This window comes from Ischnura elegans, chromosome 8, assembly GCF_921293095.1.
Source record: "Ischnura elegans chromosome 8, ioIscEleg1.1, whole genome shotgun sequence".
In the NCBI taxonomy this organism is placed as follows: Eukaryota; Metazoa; Arthropoda; class Insecta; order Odonata; family Coenagrionidae; genus Ischnura; species Ischnura elegans.
Genome location: NC_060253.1, coordinates 75,124,574 through 75,146,726, shown reverse-complemented (window position 1 = coordinate 75,146,726; position 22,153 = coordinate 75,124,574). Strand labels below are relative to the sequence as shown.

The following is a 22,153-nucleotide window of genomic DNA, read 5'->3' as shown; positions in this document are numbered from 1 at the left end:
TACTTGATCTTCAAGAAGGAATTTCGTTTCAGGTTTAAAATACTATTTCTTTAGGTGATAATTTGGAATACAATATATTTTAATGGTAACGTGGTCTTTTTGGAAGTGATGGTTGTGGATAGTATTATTTCAATATCCTACTTTTAAAGCAATAAGAGTCATATATGTCAAGCCATATGGTTTACATGGACCAAGTTTGTATATGATAATAAAGGCAATCTATATATTTATATCAATATAGGAGACATACTATAGCATGTAAATAACCACTGATACGTTGCCATGTCGTTTTTTCCTGAGCTATTAATTCGGAAGTGACTCAAAGTCGTTGGTGTAAAAAAGTCGGGCAACCGTCTACTACTGTTAAATCGCAAAAAGAGCATATATGTGATGGTTATAATGATTAGATATAACTTATTGCGGATTTTGAAGTTTTTATAACTCTTTTATGCGTGAAATAGTTTGATTTCTTGCTTTTATTACAGTGGCTCATTTCAATTTTTGAACTCCCTACGTTCTTGAATATTTGGTCAGTCGTAGGCTGCTGTATTTTCACCCTTACCACTCATCTGACATCCTATCCTTAGTTTTATGTCTCCTCATGTCTACATATCGTGTTACCCACTCCGGATATCTGTTCTGATTCTCAGCATCTGCTACGGCGCTTTCCCCTGCTCAATTACACTGTCGATCACTTGGTCGTGTGACACTGCCTTCATACTACGCTCGCTCAATGTTATCATAGAACCCTTTAGAAATAAATCGTCAGTTTTACGGATAAAGCAATTCCTGTCCGTTTCCGATAGAACTTTTTGAATGCGGCGATAATCCATAATGGTCTTTGGTATTTTATTTTTCCAAAGAAATTATTTTTGGACAAGGAGCAAAAAAAGCAGTGCTCAATTTCACTTTACTTAGGCATCATCTAGCAAGTTTAAGATTTTGATAGATATGCTTACAATAAGCGTACAGATGATCAGCTCATGGGGTGAGGCTTATATTATATCGTGACCTTCCTGATTTTTATCACGCAAAATCATACTCACAAACTCTTTTTTGTTGGTGATGTATTCTCTCAGAATTTAGCCCGAAATCCTATAATAAGTTGCTTAACTCCATGCTAAACGGACTGATATTATATATTTTTGCAATATCAGAAGTGAGTAGAGTAAATACGCATATACCTCGGGAGTTGGCTGAAAATAGCGTGTAGTCGCAATTAACCCACGATAATATGCATTTATGGTAAAGGTTATGGCAAGGTAGATTTAGAGGAGAATAATACTTAAGTAGTAATTAAACAATAAGCATTTAGAGGAGAATAATAAATGTAGTAGGATACATAGTTGTGGATAATCCAATGTCGAGAGTGGCTTTGTCGCTCGTAAAAGACAACTAGACAAGTTTCGCGGAATAATTGGTTCTGACGATGTTGTAGGAATATGGAGGACTTCCCTCGGAGGCTTCTGATGGCAGGGTTCTGCGCCTTTAGGGTGAATTCCCACGCCAATATCATCATCAAGGGTGCGCTCTCAAATTCTCCGGCCCACGCTCGCAGACTCGCCTGCCGCCCTCTATAAACTCCAGTTTCGGGGAAAGGTTACCGGCTTACACCCACGCCCCCGCGATGCAGAAAGATGGCGACCGTATTTGGGTGGCGTTGTCATGGCGACGGAGAGTCTCCTCTTTCCACACACACCCCCTTCCATCTTCCCTTCTCACGGTCTCGTGCGGTTGTGGAGGCGATGAGTTCGTGAATGTATGCCCTGAGCTCCATTTACCGATGTGAATACTGCGAGCGGTGACATTTTTGCGGGGCGGTCGGTCTGCTGAATTCCAATTCGTGGCACTTTTCCTAAATGCTCAGGTTGTGCTCCCACGCGAAACAACCCACGTTTTTGACCCCCGATGAATTTCCGAGATGCTCGTCTCCTCGTTGAAATGCGCCCTTTACCCCATAGAACTAACCAAATATACACGAAGATGATTTGGATTCCAAGATAATTTAATTTATACTGTATTCAAATTTCATTTAGTACATTAATATCTATCGATTATACTTAACATTTGGACAACATATACATATGTAGTATATTTATCACATTTTTTAGATGGAAACATATTTTATAATCGAAGAGTTTATTCAAAATTCATTTCGTGGAATAATTTACATAGATTATATGTAAGAATAACTTATGAGCTTCAGCGAATATGCATCACCATTTTTTTCAGTCTCTGCTATGGCTGAAAAATATTTAATGATTAAAAAGTTGTTTTGATTTACGTTTGAACTTCGCAGGACTTGGCTTAAGAGTCTCTGTAGAGCCTTAAGTTGATTTTAGAGACTTAGAGCCATTTCAAATTCCCCTTTAATATATGTTTAAGTAGCAGCTAGAAGAAGGGCTTTACGAACGGAAAATTTACATTTTGCATCGAATCTGAACGTGTCTTGAAAGATTTTCTAATCAATTTATATCGATTTGCAGCAATTCCTTTACGAATATAGTTTGAAAATTAAAAAAATAATATTACGGTAATTCAAATTTAGAATACTTACAATTATTCAATGGGTTGAGACTCATGGAAGGCTTACAATCTGGAATGGGTCTTTACCATGCAAGGGCTTAATACCTGATGTTGTGAATGGAAAGTGAATCCTACGGAATTTGTACCTTTCGGTGTTTAGGCATTCTGGCTCACTAAACAATACGAGTATACTTATTTCTACTGGATACGATGAATAAACACTAGCTTCGTTCCAAAGTCAACATCATGTCGGAGCCGTGTAGTTATGGTGTTGCACGGAGGATTTATTTGCAGCCTGAATGTGTACGTATTTTCGTTCCTCAAATATTTGCTTTCCTGGATGTTTACATTCGTTCTAACCTCAAAACTCGGCGGTGGTGAATGAAACTGGATGGCACGTTTCATTTATAAGGCGTGCTTTCGCATTCTCTGCCGGTGGCGTGACTTCTCGTAGACGTGTGGCACGGAATGGGGGAAAAATACCAATCCTTAATGGAATTCCTGCTCCCTCCTTTCACCGACCAGTGCATCCCGAATTGGAAGTGTTGAGCATCGAGGTTGAGACGAGTTGGACGGCCGAACGAGCTATTTTTATTCCGATACATGCGTGCAAGAGAATCGGATCATAGCGGAGCTTTACGAAGTGCATTCGTGTTCTAAGTCTACCAATTTTTTTTCCCCAGAATGGAAACGAATAGAAACATGAAATATGATTTGATATTTTCCCGGCAAATAATGAGAGTGAAATCTTCTCGGGATAAACCCACGCCATAGATTTTTGGAATCGCCTCAGGAAGCAGTGGCGTAGCCAGGAATTTCGTTCGAGGGGGGGGAGGGGGAACCAAAATCAGGGGGAAAAGTTTTGAAAAACAGGGTACTAACTACTAAGTAATGTGCTTTAAACTAATTTTAACACTTTTCATCATCGAAAAAACTTCATTTTTCAAAGAAATATTTAGTAAATTTTTTCAAGATTTATTAAGTAAGATTTTTCAAGATTTATTTTCCCTTATGAAGGAAAATAATTTTGTTTTTATATTTCGGGGGGTCCGGACCCCCCGCACTGGCGACGCGACTGTCACGAAGGAAGCCATAGAAATAAAGATGGAGGAGAAAAAAGCCTCAATCGACATTCTGGGTATTGCATCAGCGATACCGTTCTACATATTATATCAGAAGTGAGGGAGAGTTCGCGTGGATGAAAATTCGGAACTAACGCCATCTAGCGTCACAGAGCTAGCCAATCATGATGCACTTGACCAAATTTCCTCGCTATTCCAGTTAAAGAACACAATTGTACAAAATGTCGTGCAAGAAAATAGATTATTTCATAAAATACACAGAGCTGCGATAAAGGAACTGGCATCTTAATTTTTAGTAATTTTTTTAACAGTTAAATAAACTAAATTTATTGTAACAATGAGACTTAGCAAACATAGATAAATAAAACGACATTCAGCAGTCCTGAGGATGAGCCCTGAGTCGGAGCTCGAAACGTGGGTCATAATGGAGAAATTAACCCGGTAGGAATCCCGAGAAGAGTTTACCTACAAATAGAAACATGTGTATTGTTTTAAAATGAGTTCGCACTCCTTGTATACATCTGACAGAGATAAATGAACTTTAGAACGGATAGAACTCTTTTGGCAGCTTCTAGAATGAGAATTGTTTTAGAATCTTGAAATGACGACGTTTTCCTTACACGAACAGCGTACAATCCAAGGGGCACGGGCGCAGCTAAGAATTAAGGCTGGGGGGGTTTTAGGCGCAACTAATTCTGGAGGGTCCGGGGGTATGGAATAACCGCCAGGGTAAGCGGGAGGTGCGGGGGCCCTCCCCCAGAAAAAAATTAAGATAAATGGTTCAAAATAGTGAGTTTTGTGGCTTTCTGAGGGATATTTTATTAATCCTAACACAATTTTATAAGTAATATTAATACAATTAAAAGTAAAACAACTTAAAAATTTCCGTAAGCTCTGAAGGGCGGGGGGAGGTTATCCCCCAAAACCCCCCCTCGCTACGCCACTGCCAAGGGGATTACATAGAAGAGGCCCAATTCTATCCCATAGAAGGCTGATTGATGTTGCAACTTCAGCCAGATTTTAATCGGTTTTCAAAAATTTGCGCGGCGCGGTGCTGAGTGCAATGCGATCCACTTTTATTCTTAACAATTTGCAGTGCAATGCTTGTCATTGCGAGGAAAAGTATGGGAAAGTAATGAATTTGATAGATCACTTAATCATATGCATAAATTTCTGTTTACATCCCTAATTATACCATATTCCCCCGTGAAACTCGGATCAATTTGTTCGTCAGTGACGTGAGTGGCGACTTTCGTTAACAGATTTTAATGCACGTCGGATGACAACAAGGAATTCTTGAGTTTTTCTCATTGAACACAGGATTGTGTACAAACCAATGTGCTACTATTCCGGGTAGCACTGAGATAAAACGCGGTTGAAGGCATGATTTCGTCTTCATGTACTCTTTATTTTTTCACCTGTTTCAGTCTCGTGCTCAACTAAAGTTATGCGTGACTTGGGTACTTTATTTACGTCCCTTTCAGCTCTTCTTCTATAGCCATGTAAAAAAATAACACACTCGTCCTTAGCTGGACCGTTCCTCAGCATTACATTCTTTCCGATCGAGGAAAGCGATCGCTGTGGAGTTCGCTTCTATGCATGGATCGTTTATCGCTAACGGAAACAATTTCTTTCGGTTCTCAACGTATCGAAATTCCTGTTTCTCAATTTCTCAGAAGCGTGCTACCCGACTTATCTTGGATGGTCTTCCATGTTTATCGGAGAAAGGAAAAAAGGTAAACATGCATCTTGATTTTTTCGAATGCTGTCGAGCGAAACCAGCGGGTATATTTTGACGGCAACTGAAAGGAAATTTTGATGGTAAAAATTGAAAATTTATTTGATGTAGAATATGTTATAATGCATGTACTTCTAAGAATTGTTTTTCATTATTGTTTAGCGGAATAAATGAAAATTGGGAATTATTTCCTTTTACATTTTTTTCCACAAGTGAGAATTTATTTAATGCTTGGGTCTAATATATTTGCTGCGGAAGGTGATCCAAATATCCGCATGGTATTTGCTCTTATTTAAATTAAGTTATGTGAAATTTTTGTCCGACGTCTCCAGTTCATTTCTAATTGCATAGCAACTTTAGGAAATTCAATGCGTGCATTGATAGATTGCGTAAGTTACTATTTGTGAGTGTATTCACTAATTTTTCTTTGAAATACGTCTTTGGCGCCAAGATGTCGGCTTTTAAAGATATGGTTCACATTTTAATTTACTGACTCATACTGATCAGTTGAAGGTCCATAGTCATGTTCACAGTTCGCAACCGCAGCGTCGGATCCGGCTCAATTTTTATCTTTACGATGGCAAAGATTATTGCGGTTATCAGCAAGCCCTACTTAAGCAATCAGCTCGTACAAGAAATTATGTTTTGCTGGTATATTGCTAACAAATCATTTAAATAGTGTTGAATCGAAATAAGTTTAAAAGCGATGTTTGCGGCTCTGTATGATATGGCTGTATCAACGAGAAACTGTGCAACAATGTCATTGCTTTGCAGCTTGTTTTATACGAAGATTGCACGGAAACGAATTATTTTTGTGGTCCGTAGTATTGTCTCATCATAATTATTTGCTTGAGCTTAGTAGGGTGAAACATTGTATTGAATTCATTATGAGAATCCTGCATTACTCTCAAAATCAGTGAACACTTAAATTTAAAAAAATAATTTGTCAAAAATTCTTAACGTACTAGCTCGTATTCTACCGGGGCTTATGGTGCAGTGTTCAGTCTGAAATCGCTGCTTTATGAAGAAATCCCGAACAAATTATGCGTCGGGAATGTATCAAATTTTATACTTTAAATTCTCTTAGAAAATATTTCTTTCTTCTTTCTCTTTATTTTTATTAATTACTCAATCCTAATATTTGTTTATTTCAGTCCTCCCTTCATCATTTTCCAATGATTTCCTTCCTTATTTCTATCCGAATCTTTCCCTTGCAACTTGCTTCCTTCCTAACTCTGCTAACACACATATTATCAATCTCTTGTCTTTTAGATTTAAAAAAAAATTTTTACTCAAAAATTTATCGAACCTTCATTTTCTTTTCAAGGAAAATACCAAGGTAAATTTGTGAGAACACAGGTATGTGGTGAATTGCACAATTCAAATGGAGATGAACATGTTAACTTGGGTGAGATTTCAATGAGTCTTGGGTCAGTAAGTCGATGTTTTTTTTCCTGGCTGTTGTGACAGGATAGGCAATCGATTGTCATAGCTATAAAAGTGTTAGATTATTTCCTTAAGTTATTAATCCTAGTTTTGGGAAATTTGTAACCTTGATGATTCGGGATACGGTGCGTTAGTAATAGTAACGGTAAACAGTGTCTTGGTTCGAAAATAATGTCCGCAGCTCGCTTAGTTGTTGGAGCAAAGTAATTTTTGGAGGTTTATTTTGTATCAAGAATTTGATTTCTTTGACATGACACTGAAATTGCCCTAGAGGAGCCTGTAAAGCTTAGCCCTCAATACACATAAGAAATAACATCTTATTTATTCTGTTTATTGAGTACATTTGTCGTCCTATTATGTAATTTCATGGAGTTAAACTGTAAAGGGAGCTGGGAAAAAGTCCCCACTATATCTTCAAAGCTTTTTATAGGCTTAACAATATTCCAAATAATAACTTTAGGATGTTATATATTTTTGTTGCGTTGGACATCTCACAGATATTTGAAATACATTGCCGAGCCGAGGTTGAGTAGGTTTCGGTGTAGAACGGCTATTTTTGCCGTAGATTTGTTAAAATCCTTTTCTGGATTCGTGGAGGGGGAGGATTTCAGTATTTTCGAATTTGGTTTCATTTGAAGATTTAATAGCTCTCCGAAAGTGGTTATATTCATTCCTAAATACAACATGACTCCCCTTAAATGGACTTAAATTTGATTGAGGGGAAGATTTCAAATTACCATCCCTTTCGTTTACAGTGTGTAGGATGTTTTAGTTAGGATTTGAGAGGATCGATGGAATGGCAAGGGTGGAAGTGTGTTGGGAGAGATTGGAAAGGGGGGGGGGGGGATAGAAGGGAGGGTCGCGTGAAGGTCGCGCGAATGCCCGTATGTGCAACGGCGTCTGCGATGAGCCGAGGGGTGGGAAGAAACTAGTTGGGGGAGGGGGGGGGGGGAGATGTTTTAAGACTTAGACGGCGACTCGGAGTCTACAGTGGGCGGGGAGAGGATACTATCGAGAGAATTCTTGAGACGGTTAGGTGCGATTTTTACTCTGGGCATAAAGGGATGTAAGTTTGAGTTTGCAAGGATGGAGAGCAAAGATGCTTTCACTAGACTCGTTTGAGCACTTATATTTGCCATCTACTTTCGATGACTCAAGTCCTGCTTACAAGATAATGTGAGTGATATCAACCACTCGCAATAATGTCTCACTTCAGTAAGAAAAACATGCAAAATAAACTGGAGGACACAATTAATGTGATAATTCACAACACCAGACAGAAAACTCGTCTCCTCAGCTATGTAGTAACTGGCTACATCATGTTCGAAAGCGGGTACACGTACAAGTTAATTTATAAAGGCATGAGCACCGGAATGGACGTGAAAATACATAAAAATTTGATTTCTTCCAGGAAAAGATAACCGAACCTCTTTTAAATTTGGTTTATGTGTTAAAATATATGCTCCATAACTGTGAACTAATTAATCATTTATCCATTCGCGCATTGATTCGTGCGGATTAACGTGTAAAACCAGCCCATTGCAATAGATCGACTCCCATTTCGAACATGGACATAAAAGAAATCTGATATCACAACAGCAGTCGTAGAAGGATCTCAGTTGCAAGGATGGAGAGGAAAGATGCTTTCACCAGACACGTTTGAGCAATTATATTTGCCATCTACTTACGATTACTGTAGTCCAGCTTGCAGGATACATTAACATTTACATGTTAATTTCTAAAGGCATGAACAGGAGAATGAACGCGGAAACGCACAAAACTTAATTGCTTCCAGGAAAAGAGTACAGAACCTCTTCTGAACTTGGTTTAGGCGTTAGTACGTGCTCTGTAACTGTCCATGAAAATCATTCATGCATTAATACATTTATTTGTGCGGGTTAATGTATTGTGTAACTAGCCCTCGCTAATTTGTGATGGTGAAATGTTATTATTGTCGATTTATTGACTGCTGACTATCCAAATAACTAGAAAAGTATATGATATTCCATAATAAATCTCCATCAACAACCGATGACTGGCGGTTGTAGAAAATAAATATGCTAAGTCATTCTGATGAATGAGATCCTACTGTGTGTATCGTCACTAACTGGTTTCAAAACGACCCTCATTATTCGATTATAGTCGTAATAATGGCGCTGTTGCTATCTTTAATAATTTGGAAGAAATACCCGGATATATGACTGTATAAAGGGTGGTTTCCCATGTGTGAAAAACTCGGTACTTCATTCAAGTCAACACTTACGGCTGGAACGAGCGACCTAACTTATATAAAAAAAAGAATTTTATCACAATGTACAATTATACAGCGATTCTTCAGATACCACATCGGACGATCAATCTGAGGGGTTTATTGATAATTTCTGAGCTAACCCAGTGTTAGATATTAGGTTAGTGAATTTCGTATTTTTAGGATAGGGGAGTTGTTACCTGATATTTCCATTTAATGGTTGGAAAGATACCAAACTCTGGTAAATGTCTTCAGTAAAGTAGCCTAGTTTGGGCTCTGTTTTTATTCAATCTCATTTAACTCCTCGTATCTTTATTCAATCTTATTTATCTAATTGTATCTTTTTAACTTATCTATCTGGTCGTAAAATGTCATTAATTTTGAGGATGAAACATTGGCAGAGAGCGGCAGTGTATAGTGACGTATTGAATCTTGGTTCACCTCCTATGAGATGTATAACGTACAGCAGCTACCTCATGACCTCGCCTTTTGTCAGCAGACGCTAATGCCGACGCCGGGTTTCTCCTTGCCCTGCTTCTATTACTCAGCAATCTTATTCGAAGTGAATAACCTCAACTGTCATTTACTTCCCTCGGGCTACCCGTCAGCCCTGGACGATTACGTTCGTTCTTTTTTTATATGAGAAAATTGGGAGTAATTCTCCCTCTCTCTAGTTAGGTATACTTAAATTAATCCAAGTCTTTAAGAAAAATCATCGAGGAAAAACATATTGGCAATTCTAATTGAGTTGATTTCTTCCCCACCCTAATTGAATTCAGTTGATTATTTCTAAATGGAGGATATAATTTCTTATTAACACATTTGCGATCGTGTTTTAAAATATATAATTAGTGATTAAAAATTTGGGTTTCTCTTAGATTCGATGCTTCAATAAAATCATGATTAGATATGCGTGAAAATCGCAAATGCGATATAGATGCGATGTGCGCAAATAAATGCGACAAAGGATGCGATGACTGGACTTTTATGATATTTTTACGTAAATTTGCCTTTTCGACGGCAAAATTCGTACATTTTGTGCCGAGCGCAGTTTTAATGCTCCGCCGACACTCACCGCTTAAAGCATGTGAGCGACTGGCCAGCTGCTAGTTGGCTGGTACTCTACGTGGCCGCGAACTACAAGTGGGCGCGGGCAAGCTACACCTCCGCCACTATATGTCTTATTCCTTAATTTATTATTGTTCTACTACATAATTATTTAAAATATTCTGTATTTTGTCATATAACTGTGTTTCACTACATTTTATTGTCATCTACCTCATTATGAAAATAAAAAAATAGACGCTACAAAATGCGATAAACTGTCATTGAAAGTGCGATAAAATATAAATGAAAGTGCGATTTTCACGTATATCTACTCATTATTTATTGAAATAGAATTCAACAATGGAATAATTTAGTGGAAGCGAAGTTCAGTATCGTTGAACTTGGTGATTGTATAAAGTTTCCAAGTTTGTGCGACACCTCGTGGCCTCATGTAACAAAAAATGGAATATGTGGAGTGCTCCCGCCTTGTTAGTGAAAGTAATTGGAATGCTCGCGTGATTTTTATGAAGTACTACCATAAAGTTATTTGCTATCGCATATTATCTTTGAAAGATAGGATTTCTTAAACTAACCAATAAAAGCAGGCGTAGATAAAAGATTTTTCTGCTTATATCGCAGTTGATACTCGCATAGATGGAGTAATGAATATCGTCGAAATAAAACTTAGCTGCTGTGTCTCATTTATGCCCATGATTTAATTACCTAGAAATGGAATGCATGCCAAAGTTCTTCACATGGATTTTTAAGGAAGTTCTATCTCTATCATGTGAATGCATGTTTCATTCGGCCGTCAGTACCTACTCTCTATTTTATTACCTTATTTAATAAAAAAATATTATATAATCATACTACTCGAACCTCCATCATTCTCAAGCACTACAAACCAGAAATCTAAAGCAATATTGGGAATTTAATGAAATTATTTATATATAGAAAGAAACTATTTTCGTGTGACTTAGGTAAAATGATACTATTCTGTTCGTCTTTACCGAGCAGGGAGCTATTTGGCTGGGCAGAGATTTGCGAGCCTAGTGAATCACGATAAAGATGCATAAAAAATGTTGCCATCATATAGAGATTACTCATCTCTTGGACTTCTTTTGGACTTGGATTTCATGAGTAGGTGTTGTAGGTATTTTTCCTTAATTTGTTTCTATTCTGTTCAAAATTTTCCCCATCTTTCGGTGGAGAAAACGTGGATAAGGAAGCTGTTGTATTGAATTTTTTCCCAAAAGGAAAAAAAAAGGTGCTGTGAAAAGAGATGTGTGATTTTACACGCATACACGAGCTGGCAAGAAACGACTGATACGTGTTTGATGAAATTGAAGAATTCTGTTCAAAGTCACGTAGCATCTAACCCTCGTCATTGAAGCCGATGCCTTCACGCATTTGCTTATCGTTTTGGAAGACGAGGGTGGGACAAGATGCCACTCGAAGTGAAGGGTCAGGAATGGAAATTTTGGGTATTTGCAGTGAATACAGTATTTGTAGGCAGAAATCCCTTTTTCCGATCTATCTATCTATTCATGCAATTCATGCATGCATTAGGGAAGTGTTCACTGTGCAGGCCTTGAAATTCTTACGCGCTCGTCAAATGCAATGACATTGTGATGCAATAATATACTCCTAACTAATGGAGATCAATAGAATATAAGTTTTTTGTTTTACCAAAATTTGCTTCTCGTTGAAAATTGTAGTGATGAAAATATTCAGTGTTTTCCTTAGATCTTAGTTGATTTATGTTTCAGGTATTCATTACCTTTATCTAAACTGAGGATCTGATAGGCCACGTATTGAAATTTTAATTAAGGCCTGTTAATTTAAAATTAGGGAATATCTATTCCAACAGTAATTAATTTCGAAAGTGAAATCTAAAAATATTATTTGACGTTGGCTTTAAAAGTATTTTGTAGAATTGAATTTAAGAATTAGATTATACTAGATGTAAATAATTTTTCCTTTAGTGATATAGTTTTTACTTACGTTTGAATGCTTATGCTGGAAAGCAGTGATAAATTTAATTAAAGAAACATTTAGGGTTTAATTCCGAAGTCAATATCCACTTCCAAATTTTTTACGGAGTCGTCTGTTATCATAAGGTCAAGCATTTATAAGTTGCCCAAGATAGGCTGGGCAAAAGTTAATAAAGAAAATAATGACTTTGCTTATTTTATACTACTTTATTCGGTGATTCCTTTGTTGGGACACGGGATTGTATGTTAAAAGATAATAACGCAAGCCCGATGTAAGAATATATATTAGGTAATGAGGGGTACTGCTTGACACTTCAACTGCGGGGTATGCTGGCTGCCGGATGATTGAGTGGCACGTATCCCCGGAACAACATAGCTGTGCACTCCAACGCCACCAAGTGACAGACCGATCAACTAGCGGCCCGCCATTATAAACTTAACATCCTCGGCCTTTTTCAACACTTCCGTGACTTAATCAAAAGGACATAGAATAGAGAATTTTACTATTGATGATGATACGAGTGTGTTGAAACCGTTAGAGGTTTCACCGAATACAGCTGTGTGGAATTGAAAAAGCCATCATTTTGGTTATCTAACCATAGGTAGCTCGCAAAAAATTGAAGATATGCAAAAATGAAACCCTTTAAATTGTCGTTTGAATTTTTAAATTGGCGAGGACTTTTCCAATTGAATCTACGTTCGTTTTTTCTAGTATCTTGTTCTTTCCGCTTCATACGCTCAATCGATTGACCTCAAACGACCTTGTCACATCTCATCCTGTGAAATTGACGGCTACCATTCCTGTCGCGTATGATTTATGCCATGATGGCGTATATTTCTCTTAATCCTCTCGAACTTTCACTGCAGAATTCTTGCTTCTCTAGCGGAATCAACTTGTCATGTTGGTAAGTTACTAGTTCTCGACCCCAAATAAATAAAGGGCCGGGCATTTACTGCCGTTCGCGTTTGCATAAATCTAGCAGCTCGGAGAGTACTCTAAAAGTTCTTAATATTCAGCATCATCTCTTATGATCAAAGCTTAACGCAACTTTCAGCCTTAATTGATTTCCATTTCGAATTTTTTCCTATATTTTTACTTTTTCCCTAATCCTTTATTGTTTTACGTAATAATTAATGGTTGAAGTTTAGGTGATTATTTTATTCATACTTGGAATAGTGATAGATGTAAATTTTCTTCGAGTAATTATACTAAAAAGTTCGTAATAGTACATTTTATTTTTACAGTGGCTTTAATGGAATTTTCTCTATGATACTTGGAGATTTTGTGAAAATAGTTTAGAATATTACACCTGTACTTTATTCAGATTTCATTTCCTCGTAATTCATTCAGGGTTCAATTGGCGAGGTCTTTTCCAATTGAATCTACGTTCGTTTTTTCTAGTATCTTGTTCTTGCCGCTTCCCTTCTGTTTAATTCAATTATCTAATTTAATATATATGGATAGCATTTAAAAAATATTTTTTGGGAGTTAATTTTAAACCTCTACAGATATAAACTGAAATTATTATGCTTTTAATTCTTTGGTTCTAAGGGAACGTTGGTACAGTTTGTTTATCTGGTATTTAAAAGCCCGTATTAGACACGTATGTATCCTTCGACAACTTAATGCGATTCGGATGTTAATTTTGTCTTTCCATTTTAGCATTTAAGCTTTTATACATAAGCAAGCCGTTGGAGAAAGAGATTTTTTAAATGATAGTTGAAAGTTGTCAATATTAGTCTTTAAATTTAACATTGTCCTATAGACTTGTTAAATTTTGCTTGCGAAATAAAAGTAACTATTTTTAGGCCTAGGTGGCGGCGGGGATAAGTCATCACCTACTTCACCAAAGGTCTCGGGTCCGAGTCCCGCCTGGATGGGTTACCCCGATCCAGGGCATGGATGTGTGTGATGTTCTATTGTTAAATATTGAAACCTCTTATTTAAAAGGCCTCCTTATGCTGTTTTCGTGGGTAATTCTTGCCGGCCTTGGTGGCGGCGGGGTTTTAAGTCCAGACAAGACGTCGCGGGTTCGAGTCCCGCCTGGGTAGGTTTCCCCTATCCAGGGCCTTTTTGTTCGCGTACGTATAGTAGTTACATTTGTTGAATAGCCCGTTATAAAATGGCCATAATGACTTGTATTTGGTGGTTTGAGAATAAAAAAAAAAGTATTCTCAAGCGAAGTATCTTAGCTTTTTTCAACTTGTACATGTTTTTATGGCCTCTAAAAAAGTTCTTACAACTGCCATTCTCTCTCCATTTTAACCGATCATCATCGACCGGGTTATCCTCGTGGTCATGTGTTGCCTAACAAAGGTCGTGAGTGGCCTATCTGAATGTAAAATTAATTATTCGCTTTGGTGCCTTATCTTTGTCATTTAAGCTTTCATCTCATCTAATAAGAGACCCATTCGATGAAAGAAATGAGATGACTCATTGAAATTGACATTATGTCGTTTATTGTGGAAAAACTTGCTGAAATCGTTCTTTCAATGTTTTTCATTATTAAGCTTCATATTCCTTAGCGAGAAAGTTCATTGGAATACATTGGAACTTCAGCTTTAGGAATTAAATGATATTTCCTTAATATAGGGTATTAAACGTGGCAAAAAAACTTAGAATTGGGTACCGTTTGAATGCATGTAAAATTGAATATCACTGTCGAATTAAAAAATAATAAATATTATTTATATTTTTTACTTGAAGACCTTAAACGCAAAACCTTAGAGTGGGCTTGAGCTCTTAGTAGCATTGGGTTTCACTAAGGAAAGCAGTTACTTTTTAGGAAAAACAATTAGGTAGTGCATGAATGAATGTGTTTGTGGAAATCATTCATTATACTCAATCCAGACGAACAGTTCTAATTTCAAGCATTGAGTAATTGCGATGTGGTGGACCTGGTTGATGCTCTTCGAAGAAATAAACATTTTATACTTAATAAAATTGCTCATTCATAAAATTTCATCGTACTCGGTGACATTAAAGAATATAAAAAGCACTTGGTCCACTTTATAACCAACAACTCACTCATCCGGGCTTGAATGTAAATAATTGCTCGAATGTATAATGCCCAGCGCATCAACATTAGACTTTACGTAGGGCACAAGTTTCGGCAGTTTACATGTTATATTCTAGTCTCGGATTGTGCGACATCTTCGGTAATTTCTACTCATGATAACATAATCGGTTATAAAATTAGGTCGCATATCAAAGCATTCGAACAAATTTTAAAACCATGTGTCTCTTATCCACAGATTTAAAATTTGATGGCAACAATTCGCCGAGTTGTTTGGGTCAAATATTTGTAGTGATGGTGTGCATATTTTGGTGATGTTTTACTTATTCGGTTTGTTGCCAGATGTTTCGTGGCCGTTGCTGATCACTTTTTCTTAGGGAATCTCGTAGATTTTTACTCCCTTACCACCGAATATAGCACATATTGGCCATTTTAAATCGGGGTGTTCAACAAATTTGGAAATTCATCATTTAAATTGAACAATTACACGTGAATAAGGTCCCGCCTGGGTAAGTTATCCCTGAAGAGGGGTTACTGACTTAGGCGGGACGTTACTCGAACTCGCGACCTCTTTCTTGGCAGGCGAAGACTTTTTTTGCCCCGCCGCCATGGAGACCGCCGGCACTGACGCCGGGTTACTTTTACTTGTGCATATCTTGTCCTAAAGCCAAAATAGAAAGTGAAATAATGAAAAGTAAAAAAAACGTAATAACCTAATCTCTCGTGAATTTATTAAAGTACGCCCTTGGTTCCGACAGAACACATCATCTCTTAGATTCTCTTAGAAAAAGTTACCTTCAATGGCTACGAAACGTCGGGCAACAAATCGTATAAGTACATACGAAAAAGCATCACCAACATCTGCATACCATCACTTCAGATATTTGACCCATACAACACAGCGAATTTCTAGTCACAGAACAAAAGAATAAAAGATACGGGATTTGAAATTTATTGCGAATGCTTTGATATGCGACCAAATTTTTTTTTACCGATTATGACATCTTAAGTACAAATTGTCGAAGATATCGTACAAACCCAAAACCCGAAAAAACATAAAAATTCTCGACGCATTTGCCGCACAAAACTTTTGAACTTGATATGCTACACGTTATAGATTCGAGCAATTTTTCACACAGCTACAATGACCATGTGAAAAAATAGTATGCAGTGTATTAGATGAAAATTATTCCTCTTTCCGATCCTGATTAAAAATAAATACTTCAGTGCGGAGTTGGAGGAAAGGTGAATTTGAGGACAGGGAACTCGTGTACCTACCAACTCAAAAATCCGCGGTCGTGTGACATCCTTCACCCACGCTTTGCGGAAAAATCACCAGGTTTTAAAGTGAAAGGGAGGGGTTAAGGGTGGGACGTGAATGTCGACGTGGGTGCCGGCTGGGAAAGGGTTTCAAATATTTCTTCAAAGGTGAAAGGTTTGAAAATAGGAAAGCAGCGGTTCCTCTGTCGTTGAAACGTACCGAAATAGTGTCAACAGGTTTACCAAATTCCTTATTGAAAATTTCTGAAATTTTTTGAGAGGAAAACGCTTTCGTTCCACCTCTTTTGAGTAACGATATCTGATGGAGTTTTCACTGAAGGAGCTTCAAGTCGAGGGGTTAGAAAATAAACACCGCTGGTTTTATGATAAATATCAATAATTCCAAATGAACACCGCTTCAATTACTGTACTGATTGAAAAGATTTAAGTTAACTTAAGGAACTAAATTTTTATTACTGGCTTTGTTTTATTTTTGCTTCGGCATATTTTTTTACTAAAGTCAAAATAAAATAATGAAATAATGGTAAGTATAAACATAGAGTAAGTATTTACTAACTCTGTGATGTAAATCATAGTTAGTTGAACGTAAGTTGGAGTATGTCCTAGGTTTCTACGTAGCACGTCATCATCTGGTGATGACGTCGAAATATATTTCGTATTTTAATAAGTTGATGTGTAATTAATAAGTTTTTCACTTATCATAATGTTAAATCGATTCGATGAAATCACGCTAGAGACAGCGAATTATAAAAAACAAAATAGTAGTAAATATAGAGGTAGGATAGGGTAAGAATGACTCGCATCCTAATCTTTACCCCTTAATCAGTTTGATAGTCTGCCTATAATATTTCTCTCGTATTTTCCCTCTCCAGTTTCCCATTCATTTTAAGTGGGGTTCAATGATCGACCAATAGGAGATTGATACGAATGTTTAAATAGGAATTCCTTTTAACTCTTTCACTGCTAGGGAATATTCGTGATTGTATATTCACGGGGAAGTGTCACCAGTGGGTGTATTTTTGCAACCATTGTATGAGAATTTTTGCCGTGATCACCTTGGCACCTTTCGTTCACAGTAACCTGCAGTCTATTTTCTCTCCTCCTCCCTGCTCAAAATATTCACCACAATAACAAATTCACTCCGCAATCTTCTACGTCGTCAGCGCCCTCATAAACCAATCGACCCCTATCGTTACAGAAATTCTTTGGGATTATTTTCCCTCGTCCTACTCCTGTGCTTGTCTCATGAACTAGAAATTTTTTGTTAGACATGAATGCATTATCTGGAGCTGCTCATTGATGTTTACAAATGGAGGAGAACGCTTTAATGGGTCGAAACTGTAAACATCGGACGTGATGAGCAATGCTTTGTTTTTATTTTTTTAGAGGCTTGGTGATAAAGTGGAGAGATCTTGGCTTTGGAAAAAAAAGTGTCTCGAGACATTGAACTTGATAACTGGTTGCAGCGCGTGATTGTCGTAGAATTTTTATGCCTTTCGATCGCCAAAATGCAAGCATTTTATATGAATCTTCCGATCATATTGCCTAAGTAATAAAATTTCGGGATCAACTTTAAGGTCACGACTAAATCAATGGTTTGCGAGGTTACTTAGTGGAATCATGGCATGGTACATTAAATAGTAAACTTTGTTCTATTCCACAGTGTCTTTTTTTAAATAATCAACCGGTGTTGACCATTTGAGGTCATTATCAAGAGGTGAACAAATAGATATACAGACAGGGCAGTATATATACTTACGTAGGATTTCACAACCATTGAACGGGTTAGAGGGGAGGTGAAAGTAGGTCTATGTAAGGTCGGGGTTCAAATGTAAATGTTTTGATGAGTTCATCTTTTTCTTCGGATGGCATCGCAACCTTAACATAAGCATCGAGGCAAACTATTTCGTTCTTTATAATTCTTTTTCTTTGAAAAATAACGTATTAATTCTGCAAAAGGTGCGCCTTGAATCGCATCCATATTTTTTGGTAAAAGCTTAAAGAAAAAAAAATGTTACTTGACAAATTGATCTGTCGACATCGAGACACGAGGAATTAATTTTTTTATCCTTTATTTGGGCCGTGATGGAATTAGCGACCACAAAGGTCTTCGTAGCTTCGTGAAAATCTTGAACATCTTAATAGTCTACGGCTGAAAAAGAATGATTTCCTGCTGTCTAATCGACGGTCACTGGTATAAAAAATAAATTGTTTTGGCGAAGTTAAATTAAAAAAATCTCGATTTTGAGATCCTATTGAGTGTGTGACATGATACACGACTTGGTAAAGAGACGGTTGTGAGATCATAATACAGTAAAACTCGCTTAATTACGAATTTCAGGGGATCATCGTTCTATTTTGTTAAACGGGATTCCGTTATATCCATAATCAATGATTTTGCGATGACAGGATTTCCAGCTAATATTCCGTAAATCGTCTTAATTAAAGTAACTAGTTCGTGGAAACAACCCAAGGGGTCAAAGAATACTTCGTAATAGCGAGGATTTCGTATCATTCGTACTGATTACATGCGGGGAAATAAACATTGGCTTTCATCAGAAAATCTAAGGGACCGGGAACTCACCTGGTATAGCCGGGATTTTGTTACATGCGTGATAATTGTAAGCAAGTTTTACTGTGATTCAAAATGATTTAGTTTGCCACACAACTTCGTTTTTCATCTGAGAAGCATAGTTGCATTGCGAAAGCGATTACGGATGTACCGTAAATACAATTAGCATTGGTTTCAGTTACTCAAATATCTAATTTGGTATACATCGCGGGGAAACTTATTGTTCTTGGAAGAAAACGGGACTGAAATATCTTGGCGACCCTATCGTTCGACGGGTGTCGCTTAGTATGTCTCTCTCAAAGTAGATGTGTGAAAAGATGAAAGTCTGCCAAGGTTATGTCGTAGTTAGTAGTCCAATGGCACGTCTCCGTAGACAAAGGAAAAAAAGATTTGTCACCTTACATTTTTAAGCTGTTAGATATTTTACGAAGTTAACTATTTGAATAAAAATGTTTAGAAGAATTTCAAGGATGCAAATTAACATATTGATAGTGTGATAGATGTTAAAAATAGAACGTTATGCACACATAATCTTGTGCATGAAATGACCTGTGGCAATATAGTTTGAGTTATGTTATTAAAAAATATTCGAAATGTCAATCTTTTTTTATTCCACCGGAAACAGCACATATTGGCCTTTTACATCGGTGATTATTCAACAATTTCGTGTACGAACAACCATACCTTTGATAGGGACAACCTACTCACGCGGGAATCGAAGCCGCGACCTCTTGTTTGGCTGGCGAGGTCTTTACCCCGCCGCCACCGAGGTCGGCAATATTAACGATAGAGGGCTACACTTCGTAGAATTCTTCATTGATCATAGAACGAAAATACTTTTCAGAATCCCACTCATAAAATTGATTAGCCAATAAATAAGTTTCGAGCTAATGTCGAGTCTAAAAACAAGCATAATGTACTTCGGTAAATGCGAGTGGAGGAACTTGTACGCTAGCAAGCGGTCTAGTAGTCAGAGCACCGGACTTATTAACGCAAGGACTAGGCTACAAACGTAGCTGGAACATATGTTCCTCAAGAATACTCGCCATTAAGTTTTCTCATTGGAGGTGATCGCAGGTGACAAAGGGAATGAAACTTGATTTCTTCTCCTAGATTTGACTACTTGATTCGCTCCTCGAATAATGATACTAAAAAATCTCTCTGTTGAGTTCAGCTGCGTAAGTATTGATGGAAATAATTCGTCGTCATTTTTGGATAATTGAATTGAAATATTGCAGTTACAAACCGCCGCTTGTTCCTGGTAATACTTTTCGTTGTATTATTAGCGGTTCTAGTCAAATGGTATTCGTTTATATCCCTATAGATATCGAACTTCAACTGTCTGGTGGTGTGCTGGTGTGTGGTCTCATTATCATATAGATAGTTACATGAGTATGGGCGGTTTAATGGTGTAATACCGACTGTCAAGCCCTTTCTAACATCTGTCGGCAGATATTTTTGTACTCCAGCGCCATGACGTTCTCTGTGAGCTATTTATTTTAATGATTAGGTACGTCTTACCCCATTACCATGTATTTTATGACAATAATAATTATTGTTTATCACTAATGCCAAGTCGAGACATCTTTCATTGATATAACTAAAAATATTTAATTATTACTTACTTTTCCATCGATCATAGATATTCCGAGGTGATGAATGTTCTGGAACTCTCCATTTCTATCTAATAATTATGTCTACAGAAAGAAGTTCGTATTTTATTCCTGAAACTTTATTAAATTATGACTTATTTGGTGACATCGGTTTTTTAAATTGAGAAGGCGGGACTTCTAATGAACTTTTTCACTGAAATAATTGAATCCCTCACATTTATAAAGTTTATTTGCGAGAATTTTATTCACAGTTTGTAAAATTAATAGGACTAGGATTTAGGATTCTGCTTCATCGTTTTACGGCGAAAAAATGTGTTTCAAGTACCCAAACAAACAAAAGTGAAGAATTCTCTGGTTGATGACTTTTTCCGCTGACCTTTGAGATTCGCTCTTACCCCGTCCATTATTCACCCCCTCCCTCTCCTCACGCTCGTTCCTCATTCATTTGTTTTCTTCGAGTTTTCCGCCCCTCCCCTTCCCACGCGTCTATTTATAGATCCCCCGCCCAGTAGCGTTTTCTCCCTTTTGTCCGTAGTCTCAGTCAGCATCCCTCAAGGTCCTGAAGGTCACCATTACGCACTCGCGGGGATCGACTTTTGCCTTGGAGAGGGGACGCGAGGGTTTAATGTGTGCGCGCGTAATCGCTTCTCACTTGTTCGTCGCCGCCACGGCGCGCCGTGAACTTCCTCGATGTGTTGCTGTTATCCGACTGGATTTCTCACGGATAGGGTAGTTTCCTTCATCAAAGAAAACGAAAGGCATTGATTGCGATTCGTTACCCACCATTAATGCATTCAGAATATACAAATTATTTGGTTTTACAAATTCCAGTTTAGACGAATGACTTTTTATTTAATCGCGAAAAATAGATATCGTTATTTAAAAATCTAAAAGCGTGAAATGCGTACTCCAGGAGTAATAATCTTTCGATTTAGGCAATAAAATATAATGGGAAACCACCCTATATTACAAAAGATGATCCTCAAGTCGTCCTCTAAATATGTTGTCAACCACCGCGCATTTAAATGAGTTTCCATGAGTCGCCACTCGCGTCGCTGAAGGACAACTTGATCCGAATTCCACCGGGTAATAAGGCATAATTATGCGGTATTAACCGAACTTTATACACACGATGATGTAATCTTTCAAATTCATTACTTTTAAATGCTATTTCTCGCAATGACAACCGTTATAATGAAAAATATTGGACAAATTGGATCGCATTTCCCTCATATTCGCGCCGCGGATATTTTTGAAAACCGATTAAAATGCGACCGAAGTGGCAACGAAAATCATACATCTATGGGATGAAATCGGGCCTCCTTTATGCAGTCCCCTTTGGATTTCTCGTCACCAAGAATTGCACCGTATAATACTCTAAGTATTGATTTATAATGGATTTAAAATTTAACCATACAAGATACGCATACAGCCAGCCACCGTTTTGCATCTTTTGGCTTTACGTCATTTCGCTCACGCATTGAATGAAATGTTGAGAAACGATAAAAGATTAGGCAGTTAATTAATTAGTTCTATATATATCTTTAAATTAAAGTTAACCAGTCAATTGAATCACTTTTTGTATTTTC

General features: G+C 37.3%; 1 protein-coding gene across 5 annotated transcripts in view; it reads left to right on the top strand.

Annotated features, from left to right (window-relative positions):
* LOC124163637 overlaps positions 1-22,153 on the top strand; it is a 141,050-nt gene that overhangs the window by 75,187 nt on the left and 43,710 nt on the right. The gene's annotated exons all lie outside the window — the stretch shown is intronic.